An 8720-nucleotide genomic window follows, 5' to 3' on the forward strand; every position below is an offset into this window, starting at 1 on the left:
AGCGTAAAAGAATTCTAGGGCCAGTACATTTAGAGACTATTGTGGCCAAGGGCAATCTTGCATGGACCTATGGTCAATTAGGAAGATATAAAGAAGCTCAACACTTACAAGAAGAGGCTTTTAAACAGCGTCTTATGATTCTAGGGCATGATCATCCAGATACTATTGGGGCCAAATGCCATCTTGCATGGACATATTATCAACTAGGCAGATATAATGATGCTCAATATCTAGAACAAGAAGTTATTCAGCAGCGCATCAAAATCTTGGGGCCAGAACATCCAGATACTATTGTAGCCCAAAATGATCTTGCAGTAATATATCAACATGTGGGCAAATATACAGAAGCTCAAATGTTACAAGAACAAATTTTAACTTATCGTACAACAATTCTAGGGTCTGAACATCCAGAGACAATTATAGCCAGAGGGAACCTTGCAATGTCATATCGTGAACTAGGTAGATATAGTGAAGCTCAAGTACTACAAGAACAAGTTTTTCAACAGCGTCTCAGAGTTCTAGGACCTGAACATCCTGATACAATTGGGTCCAAGAGCAATCTTTCCTGGACATATTCTCAACTAGGCAGAAATGAAGATGCTCAACAATTAGGACAAGAGGTTGTTGAACAGTATATTAGAATTCTGGGCTCTGAGCATCCAGATACTATAAGGGCCAGAAATGATCTGGCAGTAATATATCAAGACTTAGGTCAACCTACTGAGGCTCAAGTGTTACAAGAACAAGTTCTTGAACAACGTATCAGAATTTTGGGGCCTGAACATCCAGAGACCATTACAGCCAGGGGTAATCTTGCAGTGACATATCATCAACTAGGCAGATATGAAGAAGCTCAAACACTACAAGAACAAGTATTTCAGCAACGTCTTAAGTAGGGCCTGAGGATCTAGAAACTATTAGATCCAAGTTATATTGAGATATTGTAAATTAGGTAGATATTGATGTGCTCAACTGTTGACATAATATGTATATTGAGGTTTCTAGAAAAAAAAATTCTAAAAAAGTATTTATTTCTGAGAAAAAAACAGAGTTGATTTCTAAAACCCGGATAAATGGAAACATAAAACAAAACATAATCTGTACCAAATTAGTCTGTATTATTCTCATAAATTGAACATTTATTAATGCTGTCAGTATATCACGGATGAGACCCAGCCCATCCGCTCCGGCGCTGGTGTTGGGCCACCAAGGGCCTGCAACACGCAGTATGTGATGACGGTGTGGTGCCCTTCCCTGGCTGGTGGCGGCTGGCTGATGCAAATGATGATATGTGACTGTGTTACATGATGCGCTGATGATCTACTGATTCCCCATCACAGGTGCCCCCTTTTAAAATGGTGACATCCTCGTCGCCTGCGCGCTCTCGAGATCCTTCAACTCCTTTTCCAACTCCTCTACCCTTCTCCTTTCGGCTTCCTTCTCCCTGACTCTCCTCTGCTCGGCCCTCTCACCCTCCCCTTTCCTTCTCTACCCTCTCTTCTTCTTGTTGTCCCTTCGCTACAGTCTTGTAAGAGCAACCCCGGAGGCCTGAGATCAAGGTCCTAGCAGGGGAGGATCCAAAGCGTGAACATTGGTAAGCGAATACAAATGAAGCTGACCTAGCAGGGGAGGATCCAAAGAGAAGAAACTCTAAGGGTCCGCCTGCTAGGGAGCTGACTATATACTGCTTGTCCGTAGCTGCCGCTGTCGGGCACAGAAGGCTTGAGCGGCGTCGCAGGCGAGGTCCCAGGGCGACCGTCGGGAGGGCGTTGACGGATCGGTGATTGTGCGGGCGAGATGGAGGGCCGGACCGGAGTCGGAACCGGAATCGGACCGGAATCGGACGCGTCTCCGGGCCGAAAGGGAGGTTCCCTTGACATCACCCCCCCTTTGAATGCGGCGTCCCAACGCATAGACTGGAACGGAATCGAGTCGAAGGTCGCGGAGGCGATGTATCGTGGCTTGCCAGGGTACTTACGATAGAACTCTGCGATTTTCTCCGGGGCGAAGACGCGGTCGAAGCGGACCCACTGGTCGTGCGACGCGTCGTAGCCTTTCCATCTGACGAAGTAGTTCAGCCGTTTATACCTCACCCTTGCGTCCAAGATTTCCTCTACTTCTCACTCCGGGACTCCGTCCTCGAGGTCCGGAGGGGGCTGGTCGTAGCCGGGGCATCCGTCGAAGGGGTTGTCCTGGGCGAGCTCGAGCTTGACGACGGAGAAGACCGGGTGGAGCTTTGAGTAGCGCAGAGGGAGGTCGAGCTTGTAGGCACCTTTGCTGATCTCCGCGACTATCTTGAACGGTCCGAGGCGGCGATGGGAGAACTTTTCCGACGGGCGAGTCGTCCTGATGTCAGAGGCATCCAGCCAAACACGGTCGCCAACCTTAAACTCCGGAGACGGAGTGCGTCTCCGGTCGTAGTAGCGCTTGTACTCCTCTTTGGCCTTAGTGAGCGCGGCCTTGGCTTCAGCGACACCAGTGGTGATCCGGTCGCGGAACTCGTTCACCGACTCCATGGCGGAACGGACTCCGGGTTCGAAGCCCATGCGCGGGAGCTGTCCCATGTCCGTCATGAAGGGGACCTGCTGCATGGAGGAGTGAACATGGTTGTTGTAGGCGAACTCCGCGGCCGGAATCAGCTCATCCCAGTCGTCCTGCTGATAGTTGGTGAAGATCCGCAGGTACTGCTCTAACTCCTGGTTGACGCGCTCTGTCTGACCGTCTGTCTGCGGGTGGTACGCGGTGGACGTGGCAGGCTTGATGCCGATTAGGCGCCAGAGTTCTCGGGTGAAGTCCGCAATGAACTGCGAGCCGCGGTCGGAGACGTACTTCTCCGGAGTCCCATGGTGCCGCCAGACGTTCCGGTAGTAAAGGCGGGCTGCCCCTACTGCATCGACCGTCGTATGACACTCCGAGAAGTGGGCGCGCTTTCCGAGGGTGTCAACGACGACCATGATCGCGTCGTACCCATGGGCTTCGGGAAGCTCTACGATGAAGTCGACGGAGACGGTATGCCAGCGTTCCGGGAGCGTTTCCGTGGGGTGCAGCTCTCCGTGGGGCAGTCTCCGGAGTGCCTTGGTGCGACGGCACAAGTCACAGGTCGCAACATACCGGCCAATATGGCGAGACATCTGAGGCCACCAGTAGTTCCGGGAGACCAACTCCAAGGTCTTGAAGCGACCTGCGTGTCCGGCGACTCGAGTGTCATGGCAGAGCTCGATGATGCGTCTCCGGAGGTCCTTGTCCTTTGGTACAACGATCTTTCCTCAGAAATGGAGAAGACCGCCGGAGATGGCCCACTCGTCAGACCGTGAGGAGCGGGGGCCTCGAGCTTGACCTTGAACCTTAAGAAGTTGCCGGGCCGCTAGTGCGACGGGCTCTTCCAGGTCAGGCTCACCGGAGAGGGCATCACGGATGTCGCGGAGGAGTTCAGAGCCGGGACCAGAAACGGAAACGCCCTTGAGTGCGCGGACGTGGAAGAGTTCAGGCCGCAGAAGGACGACATCAGAGTTGTCGAAATCGACTCCGTGGTCGGGTCTCCGGGAGAGGGCGTCAGGTCGGCCCATGTCGCGGCCGGGCTTGTGGTGCAGCGTGAAGTCGAACCGGGAGAGGTAGAGGGACCAGCGGGCCTGTCTCCGGTTGAGGTGCTGCGTCTTCCTGAAGTACTCCAAATTCTTATGGTCAGTCCAAATCTCGACAGGGTGCGCGGCGCCCTCAAGGAAGTGTCTATACTCCTCGAGTGTGCAGATGATCGCGAGCATCTCCTTGTCGTGGATTTCGTAGTTGCGCTGGACATCATTTAAGCTTTTGGAATAGAATGCTACAGGGTGCCACTTCCCGTCCGGGGCGGATTGTGAAAGAACCGCCCCCGTCGCATAATCAGAGCTGTCCGCCTCAAGTCGGAAAGGCCGTGCGTCGTCCGGAATTGCCAGGACCGGTTCCGAGGTGACCGCGTCCTTGATCGCTTGGAACGCGGAGGCCTCCGCGTCGCCCCAAGTCCACTGCTGGTCCTTCTTGGTGAGCACGAAAAGAGGGCGCGCAAGGGTCAAGAAGTCCCGAATGAACCTGCGGTAGAAATTAGCGAACCCAAGGAACTGCTGAATGTCCTTCTTGTTTTCCGGAGTCGGCCAAGCGGAGACACCTGCGACCTTGACGGGGTCCATTTCGACGTGGTTATGGGAGATGATGACTCCGAGGTACTCGATTGACGATTTTTCAAAGTCGCACTTCTCCGCTCGGAGGTACAACTTGTGCTCTCGGAGTCGCCGCAAGACCTCCTGAACGATCTGCCGGTGTTTCCGGAGGTCGGAATGGGCGATCAGGATGTCGTCAAGGTAGATCATGATGTCTCCGGAGAGGATGGGGTCCTGGAAAATGTCATTCATCATCGTTTGGAACGTCGCAGGGGAGTTTGTCAGGCCGAAATACATCACCAAGGGCTCAAACAGGCCTCGGTTAGTCCGGAAAGCCGCTTTCCACTCGTCACCTTCCTTGATCCGGACGTTGTTGAAGCCCCAACGGACATCGAGTTTGGTGAAGTAACGAGCGCCTTTGAGCCGGTTGATGAGGTCGTTGATCAGCGGAAGGGGGTACCGGTTCTTGACAGTCATCGCGTTGAGAGCACGGTAGTCCTGGACGAAGCGGAGTCCGCCATCCTTCTTCTTGACGAAGAAGACCGGAGACGCCATCGGAGACTTGGAGGGGCAAATCCGGCCCGTCGAAAGCCCTTCCTCGATGAACGCGTCGAGCTCGCGTTGCTCGAGGGGCGAGATGGGGTACACCTTGCAGTTGGTGGGCTTAGCGTCAGGGACGAGTTCAATGGTGTGGTCCCAGGCTCTCCGTTCCGGTAGCGTATCGAAGGACTCCTTGTTGAAGACGTCCTGGAACTCCTTAGCCCAGTCCGGGATCTCAGAGGGCGGTGGGGCGGAGTTCCTGGCAAAGGCTTCGGCCAGACGCTGCGAGACGGTGCTGCCTGCGCGTATCTCCTCCGAGGGACGGAACGAAGTGTAGAAGATGCGGTCACCATCTTTGAGCTGGTCATCTTCGTCATCCGAGTCCGAGTCCGGCGTCAGATTAGGCAGGTCGGAATCAAGACCGGAATCGGAATCGTCTCCGTCCTCAGGGCCAGAGAGGTCCATAGTGCAAACCGAGGGGAACGGGCCGGAGCGGAGACGCTTCTGGAGCGACCGGAGTCGCCGCATAGTGATGGGCAGGTCCGGTTCAGAAAGCCGGTCCGAACCCGAACCGGACCGGACTGAACCCAGGTTCGGGGTTCAGGTTCGGCCAACCCCGGTTTTGAACCGAACCGAGGCCCAAGTTCGGCCGGGTTCGGCCAAATTAGGCTGAAAACGCCGGTTCAGAGGCCGGTTCGGACCGAGGTTCGGCGTTCAGGTTCGGGAAATCCCGATTTTGAACCGAACCCGGGGTTCTCGGTTCAGCCAAAAGTGGCTGAGAACCGGACCGAACCAGACCTGAGCATCAGTATCGCCGCAGCTCGGTCCGTTCGACGCGCTCTTCCTCACGGCAGGTCGAGCAATTGCGGGGGCATCGTGTCATCTTTACCTCCTTGGTTTCCCAATTGATCTCTGGGTTGTGTTTCCGCAACCAGGAGTACCCCAGGATGAGGTCTTGCTTGCCAAGATGAGTGACGGCCAGTTGAACTCATTCGGCATGGCCCTTGTAGCGTAGGACCAAGTCCGCGATTTGTTTGATGGAGCCAGCGTCATTGGGGGGTGCCGTCGACATTGAAAACCGGAATCGGCTGATCGAGGGTGCGGACCGGAATGTCATTCCGAGCAACATAGTTCGTGTCAATGAAGTCGGAGGTGGCACCGCAGTCGACAAGCCCAGAGAGCGAGAGCTTCAGCGCTGATAAGCCGCATTTTGGAACACACATAGAAAACCACTGTTTTTGTTTGTTTCATGGGTACAGCGCACGTCTAGGAACTGGCATGAGTCCCGAATGGCCAGTTAGGGAGATATCTGCGAGGAGGCGTTTCGACTCGACCGTTGTTGATAGCAACTGGCCGTTCAGAACGACTCTTACAACAACCAAAAACAACAGCAGAGCCCAACCAACATAGAGGATCCATCCAATCCTTTATATATACCAAAAGGGAGTGTAAACTAAAAGGCATATTCGGTCTGGCACGCGCTGGGACTCGAACTCAGAACGCTCCGACGAAGGTTCAACCAGGCTTCGAACGGATCAGTCCCTGACAGCATTGGAACGCGGTTTCGGAACTTACGCAAGGACAAGGACATGTGGAGGTGCGGTTAAACGGGAAACATGACTCAGTGGAAACGAGGGCTTGGCTGCAAATTGCGGCGACCTTAACCTGCAACCGTTCAACCGAACAACTCGACAATAGATTGCAATTATCTCGTTAAGAGAATTTGCCTAACTGTCAGACTGCGGGTCGGGCCGTGCGAGGACTTCTCCTAAGAGCGCGCGCCCGGAACAGAACAGACGGATAGTCGGGCCCGCAAGTATGGCGGGCGGGGTAGATCGAAACCGAAAGGGCCCGTGAACTCGGTCCCTTGCCGTAGTCGGTGGTCGAAGGTTCGAATCGGGTCGTGTCGGGCCCGATGAGTCGATAGCGTCTCCTCGCACGGAGTAAGGTAGTTCTTCAGACGATCTAAGCGATAGAGTACAGGGTACACTATCGCGCATTATATACGCGGGCCCGCAAAGGGGGTGATCGGACACCCTGGCCTCTCCTCCTCCTCCTCGCTCCCGTTCCTGGCCGCAGAGGGGACGATCGCACATCCCTTGCGGGCCAGGCGCTACTCCTGACCTCCTAGCACTCCTCCCCATTCCCCTGGTGTCGAGTTGGGCTCGGCGACGGCTCGACGCGTCGTCGTTCGGTCACGTGCTTCCCACGTGTGCGTTCCTCCTACTGGGGCGCATGTTCCCCGTCGTCACGTGCTGCGTGTTACGGGCCCGCAATGGCCCGACACCAGCGCCAGAGCGGACGGGCCGGGTCTTATCCGTGACATTACCCCCTCCCTAGGAACGACTCGTCTCGAGTCGGCGTGGCTCGGTCGCCCCGGTTTCTCGGGTTTAATTTTGACTCTAGCTCGTCCTTCCAATCGCAAATTCCATCCAGCCCATAAGCTTAAGCTAAGCTTCGGCTGCGCATTTTAATCTCCCGCGGCTTCTGTTGCCTCGTGGCGTCCGCAGATCGATTCTTCCTGTCCATCAAGTGTTTCACCGCGGTCACGTGCGGTACAGCGTTTCGTGCTGGCAATATATTTCGCGTCCTTTGTCTTCTTCTTGCTATTTCGGGCGCCCTCGGGGCGTCTCACTTCGCTCTCCTTTTTTGCGAGGGTTTCCATATGGAATATTCCCTGTCTCGGGCCATATATAGGCTGCGTCGATTCTCCTTTCTCCTTCGTCTTTCGTCGTTTCCCCGTCATGGCCCCCCACTTATATCCTTGTCGACGAAACGCTGCCGCCGTACACCAGCGCTGTCCCGCCGTTACGGGTAACGCCTGGTTTCCTCCCTGGAGCACTTCTGTTTTCTGGACGCCCTGGCCTTTCCGTCGTTCGCCCCGACCAGCGACCCCAACCATTCTTCGTTCCCCGTCCAACAGTCGGGCCTTGCCGATTTGGCAGACCTCCCCGCTCGTCAGGTCATCCGCCTCCCCGTGCATGGGGTTGACCTGTCGCGTGTTTTTGTCCGGACTCACTTCACGCGTCGCCCTCGTTTCCACCATTCTCGTGCCCCCCGCTTCTCCCGTGGGTACTTTCGGGATCCTGCATACCGGTTTTCCCGCCTGCATCGCCCTCCCCTCGTCCGCCCTCCCAGCACCAGCCTCTAGGATTGGCTACAGGTGTCGTTTGACGCGGCCATGGTGGCTGCTCTCTGGCGCCCGTCCGTGTTCGGTCCTCAAGACCGTTTTTTCGGCGTCCTTTTTGATGCTTACAACTCGTCTTGCCATTGGAACTACCCTGGTCGCGGGTCTGGCGGTCCTTCCGACCTGCGCGAGTACTTGGGCGGTCTCGCTCGTCAGCTCGTCGTTGCTTTGGCGCCGTGTGAGGAGGACCGGGGCGGACCGAGAGGCGTTCGAGGATCTGTGGCCCATCCTCGTGCGTAATCGGCCGCCGCTCTCCTTTTGTGTTCACTAAACCCTTCGGCAGCGCGAGGTCATTCGTTTTATTCTCTCGTTGTCTTTGGCGGGCCTCCCCGTGTTCTTGTCCCGCGGCCTCTGGAATCTGGCCCTCGACTGCGTGGATCGCGTGTTCCCTTCATCGTCCCGCGCCGGTCCCGAGCCACTCCTTCATCATTTGCAACAGCCCCGCCCTTTGCTCGTTCCTCACTACTTCGCTTGGGACCCGGTACTGGAGTTTGGGGTGCGATTCTGGGAAGGTCCCGACCCTCGCGATGCTGCGGACGTTTGCGGGCGCCCGTAATCTTCAAGAGGCGGAACTGGGGACCACTTTCTCTTTCCTGGGTGTGGCGGAGCGTTGGGCGGAGTGGTTGGATCCTGGCACGGAGCCTTCCCCACCCCTGGTCATTCGTCGGGACGTTCCCGAAATGGTTTTCCCGGATCCGTCAGTCGTTGAGGAGTTGGAGTCTGTGGTTGGTGCCGGGCTACTGCCACCCGGGCCGGGGGTGATCCGACATCGGGCCCCGGTCGGTTTGCCTGAGGACGGCGTCTGGGCTCCGACCCTCTCCTTCCGTCCCCGTCTCTCGCCCCTGGCGCCCGACGTCATT

Source organism: Mycena indigotica, assembly GCF_014461135.1.
Source record: "Mycena indigotica strain 171206Taipei chromosome Unknown Mind.scaff0001, whole genome shotgun sequence".
Classification (NCBI taxonomy): Eukaryota; Fungi; Basidiomycota; class Agaricomycetes; order Agaricales; family Mycenaceae; genus Mycena; species Mycena indigotica.